The following is a 15,213-nucleotide window of genomic DNA, read 5'->3' on the forward strand; positions in this document are numbered from 1 at the left end:
TTTAGCATTGTCCCGGAATGTTTGTGGGCGGTGGACGACAATGATATTGGAGTGTTACAGATTGAGCCTGTTAAAATAGTTCTGAAACATGGGGTGAAACTGCCACGCATTCCGCAGTATAAAATATCAGTCGAAGGCGAGCGTGCTTTGAAATGCATTGTCTCCGATTTTGTACATCGTGGGGTGATCGATAAGATTACAGGTAGTTTGTGTAACAGTCCGATCTTACCCGTATATAAAAAAGGCGACAATGCAATTCCATACCGGTTTATAATTGATCTTCGTGCTATTAACCGAGTGGTTGCCCCACAATTTCCAATTGTGCCTGATGTGACGACGATATTAACAATGATCCCTGCTACAGCTACGCACTTCAGCATTGTGGATCTGAAAAACGCCTTCTTTAGTATCCCTATACATAAAGAAAGCGGATATCTGTTTGCGTTCACATGGGGGGACGCTCATTTACATTTACAAGGGCACCTCAAGGGTATACTGAAAGTCCTAGTATTTATAGTAGAGCCTTGAAAGAGCAGCTCGACACCCTTGAATTGCCACCTACTTTCACGCTGCTTCAATATGTTGACGATTTACTTTTGGCTGCAGACTCTGAGAGTGCCTGTAAAGAAGGCACTATACTGTTGCTTGTTCATCTGGCTAAAAATGGTCACAAAGCTTCACTTAAAAAATTTCAATATTGTTGTCAGGAGGTTGCCTATCTAGGCTACCTCCTGTCAAAGGAGGGGAGAAGATTGACACCTGAAAGAATAAAACACATTTCTGGCATGTCTGTTCCAAATACACAGAAGGAAGTCAGAGCCCTGATAGGTATGGCTTCTTACTGTAGGTTGTGGATCCCGAATTTCGCACTAGTGATAAAACCGATGTTGGCGTTGACGAAGAAGGGCATTTCTCTGCCACTGCCATAGGAATCGGCACATCAACGATCATTTGAGCTTCTCAAAACCGCGCTATGTTCGGCACCGGTTCTGGGTACTCCAAATTATGACAAGGCCTTTGTGTTGTTTGTGCATGAATGTGATGGATGTGCTTTGGCTGTGTTAACACAGGAACACGGAGGGAAGAATAGGCCCTGCGGCTACTACTCCTCCGCCCTTGATCCTGTCGCATGCGCTTTGCCAAGATGTTTGCGCGCTGTCGCTGCTGCTGCCGCGTCTGTAAAACAGAGTGAGGGAATGGTCCTAGGCCATGATTTAATTTTGATGGTACCTCACTCTGTTGATATTCTATTGAACAAAACTCAAACGCAACACCTCACCTCAGCACGGTTAACAAGGTATGAACTCATTCTGTTTGCCCCTCATATTCAAATTAAGAGGTGTTGTGTTCTTAATCCGGCTGAACTCTTACCTTTCCCGCAAAACATTGTTTGCGGTGACGAAGAATTACATGACTGCCTGTATACCACTGAACAAGAAACAAAGGGCACAATAGATCTCATAGATACTCCTTTGGATAATGCTGAAGGGGAGCTGTTTTGCGATGGCTCCTGCTTCAAACTTTCGAAAGGTACATCTACAGCTGCTTATGCAGTTACTACATTGAGTAAAGTTGTCGAAACTAAGAGAATTTCGCATAACTCCGCGCAGGCCGCAGAGATTATAGCATTGACCCGAGCTTGTGAACTTTCCCAGGGGCATAGAGTCAATATATATACTGATAGCCAGTACGCATTTGGGGTGGCTTACAACTTCGGAAAACTTTGGTCGGAAAGAGGGTTCCTGACCTCACATGGGACCCAGATTCAGCATGGCCCCTTGATAGTGCAATTACTTTCGGCACTCTCACTCCCTAAACAGTTAGCTATCATGAAATGTGCAGCACATCGCAAGGTCATAGATGATGTGGGCAAAGGAAATGCTTTTGCGGATTTGATAGCCAGACAAACGGCCACAGACTTTAGCACGGACATGTATGCCTCGAGGGAAATGAGAGATGCTTGCATAATGGATGAAGGTATTGGGTCTGTGCGAGATATTCAAACTGATGCCACAATGGAAGAATCTAGAAAGTGGGCTGAAGGAATGGGGAAAATGGATGACGAAGGGTGTTGGGTGGATACATTCAAAGGGAAATGGTTGCTTCCTGATTCTTATGTATTGGCAATGGTTACGATGGCACACGGTCCTACGCATGTGTGTGCCCAGCAGATCACGAGAATGTTAGAACAGGTTTGGGTAAATGACAAGATTCTGGAAACTGCAAAGAGGCACGTCCAGAACTGTATGATCTGCCTACAGCACAATGTGGGTAAGGGGACAGTGACTCCAAGGGGAAGCTTTGGGCCCCCTTCTGTCCCCTTTGAGGTCATCCACTTTGATTTTATTGAGATGGAACGATGTAATAATCTAAAATATGTTCTTGTAATTATTTGTGCCTTCAGTAAATGGGTCAAGGCTTTCCCCGTCAAAGATGCTACCGCCATGACCACTGCAAAGATTATGGTAAAATAATTCTTTCCTCGATTTGGGCTCCCGAGGATAATTTGGTCGGATAATGGTCCTCACTTTATCGCAGCAGTAATTTTGCAAATATGTGCAGCCCTATGTATTGAGAAACGATTTCATTCAGCTAGACATCCTCAAAGCGCTGGGTTGGTGGAAAGACACAATGGTATTCTGAGGAATAAACTTGCAAAAACATGTGCTGATACCAAACTAAAATGGCCAGATGCTTTGCCTATTGTGTTATTAGCTATGCGTACCACACCTCAGACTAGAACTGAGCTTTCTCCATTTGAAGTAGTAATGGGGAGACCTGCTAACATTTGGGGTCTCCCGAAACCTAAAGCCCTGAGGGAGGTGGAAAATGTATTGCTTGTAGACTGCTGTAACCAGTTAACTAAAAACCTGTATTTCATTTATCACCAGGTATATTCTGCTTTACCTGTACGGTTCACGGGCCCAGGACACGATATACAGCCTGTAAGTTGGGTCCTCGTGAAGGCCTACGAGAGGTCTTCCTGTCTCGCGCCTCGCTGGTGGGGACCCCATCAGGTGTTATTGGTCACCAGGACAGCAGTGCGGGTGGCTGGAAAGAAGAACTGGATCCACGCGACGCACGTCAAGAAACTTCCTCACCCGACGCCACACGCTACAGAAGAAGCAGAACCCCTCGCTGATGCTACAGTCTCTGATTTTGGGGTAGCAAACAGCGCTGTGAGTGCGTCGGAGAAGTTCTCTGAGCCTGAGGAGCTTGGGGAACAGTCCATTTCGTCTCCGCACTCTCTTGAAAAATCACTTCCGGAAAACACTGTTTTGAGCTCTGCGACTTCCGTCGCCACCGACACGTCGCTTCCCTCAGGAAGTGACGATACCTTGTTTCCGGACCAGACAATTTTGGGTACCATCAGGTACAACCTTCGACCAAGGAAATAGAACTACGGCACGAGTTTTGTGCATCTGGAAAAAAGGAAGTGATTGGGAAAAATTGTCTTGTTATAAAGTTTTGTTGAACAAAAAAGGGATTCTGCTGGCTAGGGTTGGGAAGGACTAAGAAGTCACGCGACCGTAGTGTCGCCAGCAACGAACATTGGGGCCGTCCATTGAGAAACTACGATGCCTGCCACCTTCACCGCACTGGACTTTTAGATAAGGGGGTGACCAAATCAAACAATGAACAATGTGCCTGGGCCCTGAAAACGTACTGTTCTGTGTTGATAATGATTATTGTTATTTTTGCAACTGCTGCTGTAGGACTTTGGTATTTCGAAGAAATCTATCCTTTGAAACCTTTATTACCGATCGAGATCGTACCAACTGTTTTGACTCCCTCTGTACACCTTCACACTCTGTCCCCTAGAGACTCCCAACATAGACAGAAGTATCATAATAACACTCTAATGATAGTAATGAATGCAACTCATGCCATTTTTAATAAGAGTAATTGTTGGATTTGTACTCATTTACCGCAACATGGGAACAAGGGACTGGGATGGTATATACATCCCTTACCTTTAACGACTGCTTGCTATGCCTCTCTTAGAGCACTATTCTTTGGCCGATGGAATGATAGCATCTCAGGGAACTTTGATGGAACTAATTTAAATGATTTCGAGAAACGTGAATTGACTCCCCTGGGATGCTCGCTTTTCGCAAATAGAAGTAAACCTAACGTCGCTTCTATTAGGCCGTCTGACAAACTATCTCTTCCTTTTCAAACTCTGATCTCCTTTAAAATGGCTCCGATAGGCAATAAGGACGCTGTACCTCCTTCTTATTCTATGAATCATAGTCCTGACTCGGTTCCCTTCTGTGTACAGAGAAATGGCACTAGGCCAATGGGAGATTTTGAAGCTTGTAAAAACATTGTAAATTTGACTGGGGAAAACAGGCCTCTGTATGTAGGGGGACCTGTTTATTTTGTTTGTGGTAGTTTAGCATTTCCCTGGTTGCCCAAGGATTGGCAGGGAACCTGTTATTTAGGAATATTGTTACCCGGGGTATTTGTAGCAAGTGCATTAGAGATTTCTAAGGCTCGCCCGCGGCGAGACGACAACGGAGATACCCCTGTGCAAGTATTGGGGGACATAGCGAAATCAGTTGTGCCCTCTTGGGGACAAATAGCAAACTCAGAGAACATTAGGGGATTAGCAAGGGTACTGGAGAGAACGATCAACCGGACCACGGACATACTCTACAATATCACCTTAGAGCAAAAGGCAATAAGATTGGTAGCACTTCAAAATCGGATGGCATTAGATGTCATCTTGGCAGAACGGGGTGGAATATGCAAATTAGTGGGGTCCGCTTGTTGTGTTTTCGAACCAAAGTCCTCGCCAACAATTTTTAAAGCAATTCAGAACTTGCATACTCTCAGTTCTGAAGTCCATATCCCTGTAGGAGACTGGAATCTTAGTACTTGGTTCTGGGATTCTTTGCGATCTTGGGGTTGGAAGGTGCTTTCCGTTATTCTGGTTATTTTAGGGATTCTGTTATTCCTTTGTTGCTGTTTTCAATGCCTCCCAAGTATGTGTGGAATGATAGGGGGGTGTTGTGCTCAAGCAGTGAGCGCAATAGGGCATAAAATATATACCCCAGATACAGCATCTAAAGAATTCATGTTACAAGAGGTTCTTATGAACGACCTTATGGCTATAGACATTACAGACAATGATGCGGAATCTATGGATGATAATACATGGGGTTATTTTCGAAAGTATTAGGGATGATGTTTAGCACTTGGCATAGGCCAAAAGGAGGGTCTGTGGAAATCGAAATAATATTATACCTCCTATCGCATTGTTTGAATGTATGTTGGCCTACGCCAAGTTGTCTAAAAACATTGTGTAAATAGATTCCGCAGCAAGGTCTTGACCTTAATGTATTGTGTAAATCGCCATCTTGGATTTAGCCGCCATTTTAGGTTCTCTTGTAGTGAGGAAGTCACCCTGAACAACAAAATGGAGGCCGAATGACATTTCGAGTGGGATTCTGGCCGTTGTGACCTCCGCACACATGAATAAGTAATATGCCTGCAGGCCACTTGTTGGGGTCGCGAACTGAGACCTTGTCCTATCCCTGACCTATGTGTAAATGAACAACTGTATCAGCGGAACTGATCAAATGCATACATTATGGGATTGACCTGGCAACGAACCCTAGGCCTGGTTCTGAGAATGGTTAACCCGTGAGGGGGTTGGCCAGAGCTGGATAAAAAGTATAAAAACCCGAGTATCCCAATGTACGGTCTCTCACACTAACACGGCAAACTACCGTTGATAGTTCGTTCTGTTACTCTGAGGGCCGAATAGCTATGCGTTTGTCAAATGACTTTTGGTAATTGTTGTATCTTTGAATAAAGCGCTTTGTATGTTCTTTGTAACCTGTGTTGGTGTGTTTCCTTGGGCTTCCCGGCCTCATATCAATTTTTCTGTTTTCACATGGTAACCCCTTACTTTGTATTGATTGTGCAGACAGAGCCCACGCCTCGCTTTTTTTTGGCTAGTCGAAGTAGTGAAGGGTATCTTGCTGTAGTCAGGAAAAGACAGCACTGTAGTCAAGAGTGTTGTACTAGTAAAGAATTAATGGAAAACATTGCGCTCCTTTTATGCTTCAGTGAAGGAGAAATCTCACAGTAGTAAGGAGGATTTTGGCCACTGTGTGTTTTGATAACATTCTGTCTTTTGTGTATTCCTGACAAGTGTATAAGGAGTACATAACTACCAAGGCAGTTGTAGTGAAAGCAAGTAAGGAGAGTGAGTGCAGGAAATTCCTTTTTCAGAAAAGGGAACGGAAAAGGGATTTTTTGTGTAGTGATTTTTTTTGCTGCGAGTTTGGTTCTTGGGGTTTATATGATGATTTTTGAAAATTTGTGAGAGTTAGATTGGTTTCAAGGATGGAGACTCCATTGAATTTTTTTTAGGTCAGGTGCTCCCCAGATATAAGGTAAAGATTTGAAAATACCATTGAGAATGGTTGAGGGAAATGAAAGGCAAAATTCCTAATTCTTGGCCTAATGAAGGGTCTTACAATAAGGGTATGTTGGAGAGCTTGCATAGTTTCCTAGTAAATAAGTATAAAGGTATGAAAGTGGAGAATACATTGAACATCTTGGAGTTATGGAGGTTGTATGAGAAGGGCAAAAAGGCTCATAAAATGATGACCGTGGAGGAGGGGACAAGAAAGGACGGTGTAGGAATTTCTTCCTCAACGGCCGCATATGGGTGCTATCCAGTGTCACCCGCAGAAGGTTTTTCCAACCCTGAGTTTGAACCTCCATAGACTCCAGTAACCACTCCGGTGGTTACAAGACGGACAAGGGTAACACCTCCATCGCCTCCAATTTTTGAAAGATGGATTATGAAGAGAGCAGAAGGATAACCCCTTTTTTAGTAAAGGTTGTTGATGGGTCTCAAATGGAAGGTGGAAGGAGAAAAGTCCATTTGACGGTTAGACCAGCATCAAAATTGGAGCTGGAGGAATAGGAGTGATGGAGCAATGAAGAGCTCAGAAGGGAGGAGGTGACCTCCGTCACCAAAATAGAAAACAGATTGCAGATGGCAGCAAACAGGCAAGAGCTATGGAAACAGGGGGAAGCAGCAAGGTTAGTGGAGAATGAAGTAGCAAGGTTACGGCAGAGCAGGAGAGAAGAACAGGAAGAAGGGAACAAGCAAGTGAAGGAGGCTGAAGGTTTCTCCCTAGCTAGTCCCCAGGGATCTGTCATCCAGGAGGCCAGGACATGGCCATCGCTATTGGATCCAGTTCCTGGGTGTGGACCAGTGAGGTAGGATCACCTAGATGGGGGGTCCTCAGCGAGTGGGAGTGGGGCACTGATGGGTGAGATGTACTATCCCCCTTCCTTCAACACCTTTTCCCCATCCTCTCATGTAGGAAATTCAAAAACACTTTCCCCCCCTTTTCTGACATGAACGCTTCCGCACAACACGAAAGACAAAGGACTAACACCAGAGCCGTTTACCGGACATATCCCAATACCAGGGTCAGGCAAAGTCAGGCAATTGAACAGAATCACACACACCTGACCACCCTTTCCCATCCCCACAGGGATAAAAGGTGGAGCAAAAGAGCACAGTACAAGCAAGGCAAACCGCACGACGAAACAGCTGTGCACGCACAGCAGTTCAAGAGGAGGAGAAAGGTGGCGAATATCGAGAGGCTGATAAGGAGAGACATGGCCTTGCCCTTTTCGACTCAGACCCGAGAAACCTCCGCAGAGGAAATCGTAAGAACAAGGACAATAGCCCAAATGTGTTGCGGCAGATGCCGACGTAACACGAAGCGTGCCTTAGATGATAAGCAGGATTTATGGAAACTCCTGCTACCGTGGTACTGGCCTTGATTCCAGATACAAAGAAAGTCAGTCAGTTCAACACAGCCGGTGAGTCAAAGGGAAAGCCGATAAGACCCGAAGTGTGTTATATGAAGGTTGAAAAGTGCCATATTCAGAAGAGTTCAAAGTACTATAAAGTGTAAAGGGAAGACCAGCTGCAGAGGGAAACGACACCACATAGGTGCTAACTCGAGAGACTCTGGTCGATCCCATGTTGAGTGAAACTACTAATTCCAGAAGGCCAGAGGAGAGCCCCCAAGATAGGTCAAAGTGGTTATACAGGAGGTCTAGCAAAATCCCCGTACAGTCGAAAGCATTTGACTTAAGAACTGTAGAGAAAGCAAGGGAAGTGAATTCTGCCTGTTGAGAAAGCAAGGGAAGTTATTCCCACAATCATTAGAAGCAAAAGGACCTGTAAAGTGACAAGAGTGAACCCGGCGGAGGGATGCTAGTAAAGAGGGGAAAAGTCTAAAGTCCCAAGAAACAGTGTGTTGACCAACGTGAACTTGGCAGAGGGATGTCCATGGTTAATTGTTTATAAAGACATTAAGATTTGTGAATGAAGGAGAAGCCATAGTGAATCCGGCCGAGGAAGGCTAAAAGTGCAGAGGGGTCAGCGCCCGGAAGAGGGGGACCCAGAGGTCAAGAATCATCACCCTAAATTACATAAGGAAATGAATTATTTGTTAAAGAAACTTTTGTTCTGGTTATCGTGTATACATCAGGTCCTCAAACGCAAGCGACTTTCAAGAGAAACAAGACTTGGCCATCATCGGCCCTGATAGCTGAAAGCAGAACTGTTGTCTTGTGCTGGGGAAGCTCGAGAGTGTACTGTGCTCGAAGATCCTACCTTACCCCATGCTCAAAATGTGGGGAAGGGAGACCCAGGCTACCGCATCCTGACATATTATTTGTGAACCCTTCTTTCTTTTCTTGAAATCTATCTCAAACCCCATTTATATTAGTTATAAAGATTGGAAATAGGTTTTTCTTAATATAGGCTCTTTTTGTTTAACACAACGCCACTAGGATTTCCTTATTTTTCATTTGATGGTCGACACTTGCTCCCATCTTAGATTTAGGTTTAGATTAGGCATTTGCCCAACTTGCTTACAGTTTCACCCTTGAACTGTGATCACTTGTGTCTGTCTTTACCATTGCCACCATGAGTTCCTTATAAATGGTGTCAGTGGTGGGGTGTGACTCAATTGAAACAAATTAGGGAACCCTACAATTTCTAAAACTTAGTCACAGAGCCTCTAACCCTTCCATTGCCACAAAGGAATCAATATGGTTTGATATCTGTAGCAAGCTAGGGAAGCTTTTATCCCCACTGGGAAAAGAGGAATGATTACTACAGACTTGGTTTTGATACCCCTGCCGGGTGCTACATACGATTATCCCCAAAATCTGGCTTAGCATGGAAGTTCGGGATACAACTCTTAGGCATTATTGACCCCCACTTCCAGGGAGAAGTGAAGGTTCTCTTACAGAATCATGGCAAAGTCCCTTTTGAGGTACCTCAGGGAGACCAAATTGCACAGGGAATTTTGGAAAGAGATCTGTTCTCTCAATTCAAACAAAGTGAACCAGATGAAACAGAAAGAGGTAACTTAGGCTTTGGGGAAGCTGATAAATCTCTTAACATCGAAGAAAGGAAAGGAAAAGAACCCACCTTTTATCCCGACCTAGCCTTTGCCAGCGAAATGATCCAGCTCTCGCTGAAGTTTCTTTACAAGCAATTCCAGAAGAAGAAGGCATAGAGAAGGGAAGGCCCCTTTTCTTCTTAAAACTATGATTACTTTACAGAATAGAAACTTCCCCAGAAGGTTTTATAAAAACCCAGGAGGTAATACCTAAGAGCCACTGAAAGGCGTTTAGGACACGTTAAAACGCAGGTGCATATAAGTGGACAGTTTTACTGGCCAGTTATCCATGCTGATATAAAAACTTTCATACAGACATGCGAAATATGTCAAAAGACCAGCCAGTATATCCCATTACCTACCCCTCTGAACCTGTTGACGATCATAGAAATCTCCTTTTCAATAATTGGTATGGATATAATAGGACCTCTAGAAATATCTAAATTGGGCAGCAAGTATGTCCTGGTGATCGTAGATTATGCAACCCGATATCCTGAGGCATTCCCAATGCGAAATAATACCACTCAACAGATCCAGAAAAATCTTCTACCGTATTTCTCTAGGGTCGGCTTGCCCAAAGACATACTAACGGACCAAGGTTCGAATTTTATGAGTAAGCTTATGGCAGAAGTCAAAGAGCTACTCCACCTTATCACCTTGTGAACTTCTGTGACCATCCTCAAACCGATGGTCTAGTGGAAAGATTCATAATTAAAGTTTGTTTCGAAAGTTCACCCCTGGTCTGCCTCTTCTGGGTGCTGATCCTTTTCAATTGTAATCCAAAATTCAGAGAGGTGATGTCAGGATGTAGTAGCTTGGGTCTCCTTTCCCCAAGTTTTGGACACAGGGCAAGATGAGAGCTTGGAGCACAGTACAGTCTCGGGCTTCTCCAGCACTAGACAACAGTTCCAATGGTCTTTGGACCCAGTACAGTTTCGGGCTTCTCTGGCATGGGACAACAGTTCCAATGGTAATTCTTTGGACTGCCAACGGCCAAGTCTCATTTCCTGTGAAAGTCTGTAGCTTTCGGGGCCTGATGTGTTAACAAATGAAATTTGTTTCCAAAGTTCACTGGGTGAAAGGGTCTCCCCTGGTCATCCTCTTCTGGGCACTGACCCTTCTCTATTGTAATCCAAAGTTCATAGAGGGTGATGGTTTCAGCCCTGGATCCCCCTCTTCTGGCCTGACCCCTTTCAATTGTAATCCAAAGTTTAGAGAGGGTGACGGTTACACTCCCGGGTCCTCCTCTTCTGGGCTGACTGCTTTCAATTGTAACCCAGAGTTCAGAGAGGGTGATGGTTTCACCCCTGGGCCCCCCTCTCCTGGGCTGACCCTTTACGTATCCTAGTCCTTACTTTTATATATCAGTTCCTTTTCTCAATGTTTGGATGATAGCTTCACCCTTGGATCTCCATCTGCCAGGCTCAGACCTCTCTTGACTGTCAATACTAGGCTGATAGCTTCACCCCTGGATCTCCCTCTGCCGAGCTCTGACGCCTCTTGACTGATAGAACTTGTATGATAGCTTAATCTCTGGCATACCTCCTTCGGGTTCACTCATGTCCTTTCTTTAATTTCTGCTTTTCCTTTTTCTCAAGGTTGGGGTGACAACCTTTCACCCTTGGATACCCCTCTGCCCGGCTCTGACCACTCTTAATTCTTAGCCTCCCTTCACTGGGTTTACTATGTCTCTCTAGCGGGGTAATAATGGCTCACCCCTCTTTACTTTCAATGTTCCTTTTTTTTAATCTTTTATACAGTTCAAATGTTTTGGGATTCACTTCCCTTTCTTTCACAGTGCTTGTATATCAAAGTGTTTTGATTGTACAGGGAGTTTGCTTGACCCTCTGTATGACCGCTCTGGCCTGTTTTGCTGGCCTTTCCACAGCCTTTCTAGTTCTTGAAGTTTCTCTTATATCGGGTTCAACCAGAGTCTCTTGAGTTAGTGGTGCTGCTTGCCCTCTGTAACTGGTCTCCCCTTTACACTTTTTACAGTTCATTCAAAGTTCAATAGCTTTGTTTCGAAGTTTGCCACTCCCGTGATTGCTACTCAACATAGCCTGGTTCTTATCGGTTCTCCCCTTGACTCACCAGCTGTGATGAACCGCTTGGCTTTTGGGCTTCTCTGGAGTCAAGGCCAGTACCACAGACGTGGGACCTTCCCTCGCTCCTGCTTATCGGCATAAGCTTGTCCCATGTACCATTAACATCTGCTGCAGGACACTTGTGCTATTGTTCGCGGTCCTTAGGCTTTTCTGGGATGAAAAGGGCAAGATCATTTCTCTCCTCGCCACCCTCTCGATTCCCATCGCATTTTGCCTTCGTTTGAACTCCTGTGTGGTAGCCGTCTCGACATGCTGTCTGCTGTACTCGCCTTGCTCGTAGTGTGCTTTCTTGCTCCACCTTTTATCCCGGTGGGGAAAGGGAAGCACTGTCAGGTGTGTGTGGTTATCGCCAGTGATTACCTGACTCTGCCTGACCCTTGGGTTGGGACATGTCAGGTAGACAGGTTTAACATTACAAGTCTGTAAAACAGTAAGCATTTTGGAATGTCCTATGGGATAGGAGTAGGAAACTGTGGTATTTTAAAAAGGGGGTTGATTGGTAGGCTGAAAAGAATGGAAAGGGTAGGGTTTGTGAAATGGACGAGAATGACCAGGATGGAGGACAGAACATAGGGGATTATGGGAATTGTAGTATTTTATCTGAGCAGATTGGGTGTTGAGAAGATGACAATCAAAGGGATGGGATTGATAGGGTTCACGAAATAAACAAGGGGAGTTATGGGAACGGTAGTGTTTCTTCTGCGCAAATGGAAAGATCAGGAAATACTGACTAGAGGGGCATGGAAAAGAATGGCTGGGAGTATGCATGTAGGGAAAAGAAAAACAGGGTTTTTGGGAGGGATGGTTTCTGAACATGCCGAGGTTTGAGATCCTAGGGTATCGGTTCTGTCTGGAAGGGTTAGTGGGTTTGGGTAGGAGAAATTTAATGGGAGGAGTTGATGCAGATGAGTGGAAACCTACAAAAACCGAAGGGATTCCGCCCTTAGGGTGGGGATCTAAGTTGGCACTGATTACCCTATAGGAGTGTCTTTAGGAACTCTGAGCAGAGTGAATGTAACTGCTCAGTAGCAGAGCAACACCTAGGTGGCGTAGAGCCTGCATACGAATGACCTTACCATTTTTGTTGCTTAACTAAACAGGTTATGTTTGAGTACTGGATTCAGCTCAAATCTAATGTTGCCTTTTGTTGTTGAATTACCAATTGACCTGTACAAATTGCTTTGTTAAGACAACTACTGCTAACACACTCCCATGGAGTATTTTGTTATAAATTAAAACTGTTTATGTTTGGATTTATCACCTTATGGGTCTATCATTTTATCTGTTTATCCTCAGCCTGATGCTTTCATGTTTGTAGATTCACAGATTAATGGAGCCCCTGATATACTATCTGCCCTTTGAACATTAGAGAATATGTATTATTACCTTGTTACATATTTCTGACATCTACCCTTGTACCTCAAACACTCCTGACTTGGAGTCTTTAGTATTTACAAGGCATGATCACCATTTGGGACTAGCTCCCGCTAGGAGTGCAGCAGAGGGTTACCGACTAGCAACAGTCGGTGTGTGTTTTCTGCTTCAGCCCTTCGTTGGCCACGTGAAAGGGGTTTCGAGAGGTTCACCCTGTGAGATACCTTCAGGTATTTCACAGGTGTCCCAAAAGGTAAAATTGCCAGTCCCATAAAATGCAATCCCTTTGATTCAAATAGTAGAAATTCAGGGAAAGGCACCTCAAGAGGAGGGGTTGTTCTGGGGTAGGAGGGCAAGGAGGGGATGCATGCTCTCACCCACAGATTTGTTGTGGAGACAGGAGCTGACAGGCGTAGGTAGTAATGCCTGTAGAGCTGCTTCTTGTGGCTCTAGAGCAAATACATTACCCGTCACATCTGTTTCAACAACAAATAGCAACAGAATTCCAGGAGGAGTGGTTTATACCAAACATTCACGAACAAGTAAGTAGGTTCATAGGGAATTGTATAGTTTGTAAATAATTCAATCCTGGTATCACCATGAAAGCAGTGAGCGGGGTAACACCCCGGCCTTCTGGTGCTTTCAGAGAACTTCATATCGATTTTGTCGATATGCTACAGAAGTGTAATAACTTTGGGTATTTGATTGAAATTCTATGTCCATTTTCCCGATGGCATAATGTTGGTCCCTGCGTGCATCCTGGTGCAAAATCAACAGCAAATGTTTTTGGTGAGGGAAGTATTTACCCTTTGGGGAATATGTGAGTTACTGAAATCAGATAATGGGTCCAATTTTTTTATGTATTATTTGCCAAGAATGCATCACTTCTGGGGATCAAGCACATGATGCGCTCAATGTATCACCCGCAAGCCAACAGCATAGTGGCAAGATTTACTGGTTTGCTTAAAATGCAGTTGTCTAAATTATGTAGTAAATTGTGAAAAAGTTGGTTTTACTGTCTTCCGTTGGCCCTGTTTTACTTACAAAATAAGCCAGGGAAAGATGACCACCTCATTCCTCATTAGGTGGTGATGGCCCATAGATTGTATACACCACTCTCACCCGCACACACAGGTTCAGACGCACATAAGTCAGCAGAGATTCTTGGAGAAAAATTTGGGGAATAGCTTAGGGCCTTAACTAAGAGCGTCAGGATTGTGTCTTCACTGATTAGAGCATCACATCAGCGGGCAATGGGAAAAGCCATCAAGGAACAAGAAGATCAGCAGCAACCATTGCTACTCCCCAGGGACTTCATCTATGTGCGTTCCTTTGTCCGCCGCTGGAATGAAGAGCATTTCCATGGGCCTCATTGAGTGATTTCTGCCACACCGACTGCAGTCAAAGTGGAGGGCAACAAGAATTGGATCCACGTCAACGACGTGCGAAGAGACGCAGGAGTCCTTCAACTGGCCCCCATGCAGGAGAGCATTCCTAAAAATATAAGTGTGCCCTAGGGATTCGCAGTTCATGCCAGTGGAAAGGGGGATTGCACAAAGATCGATGATTGTTATTCAGACTGTAAAACTAAAGAATGGATTTAAAAATGTGTCTGAGAATGTGTAGATTTATTTCTCTCTTGATATCTGTGGTATATGTTTTTATTAGTAGTGTAAACAGATCTCAGTTATTAAGTACTATGGACACAGCAGAAACATTATTAAGAGCACAACAAGACCTTGAAATAGATTTTGTAAATGATTATGATGATGATGAACATTTAGAAACAGTAAATGACACACAAGGCTTTGCATCAGATAATATATGGTATCTCATCATATGAAGAGGGTTGGGAGAGAGAGAGTGACAGAGTAGTGTTATGTTTGCTCTCTTATTCCCCATGCTTCTGGTGTCCCTAGATTATTTTATCCTAACAAGGTAGTGGTAGCAGAGGAAATGTCTAGTGCACCTAGCCTTGTGCAGGGTCTGAGGGCAGTATCAGGGGAAATTTGCAGCAACTTCTATCCATAAAGTCGAAAAAGAATGTTGAACATCATGGGATCAAGGGGTGCAGAGTTAGAGAGCAGGAGGATTGGTGGGCCTCTGCGAAGAAGGGGTGGCACAAATAAACCTAGTATGCGGAAGTGTATGGAAAAGGTACGTTAACTTTTTAACATGGCTCAAAGAGCCAGAGAAATCTGTTAAGATCCAATTACTTACACTTTTTCTCAGTGTTCTAAGGGGCGATGGCACAGTGCCTGTAGGGAAAAATCAAA

This window comes from Ambystoma mexicanum, chromosome 8 (genome assembly GCF_040938575.1).
Source record: "Ambystoma mexicanum isolate Mex_15411 chromosome 8, UKY_AmexF1_1, whole genome shotgun sequence".
Classification (NCBI taxonomy): Eukaryota; Metazoa; Chordata; class Amphibia; order Caudata; family Ambystomatidae; genus Ambystoma; species Ambystoma mexicanum.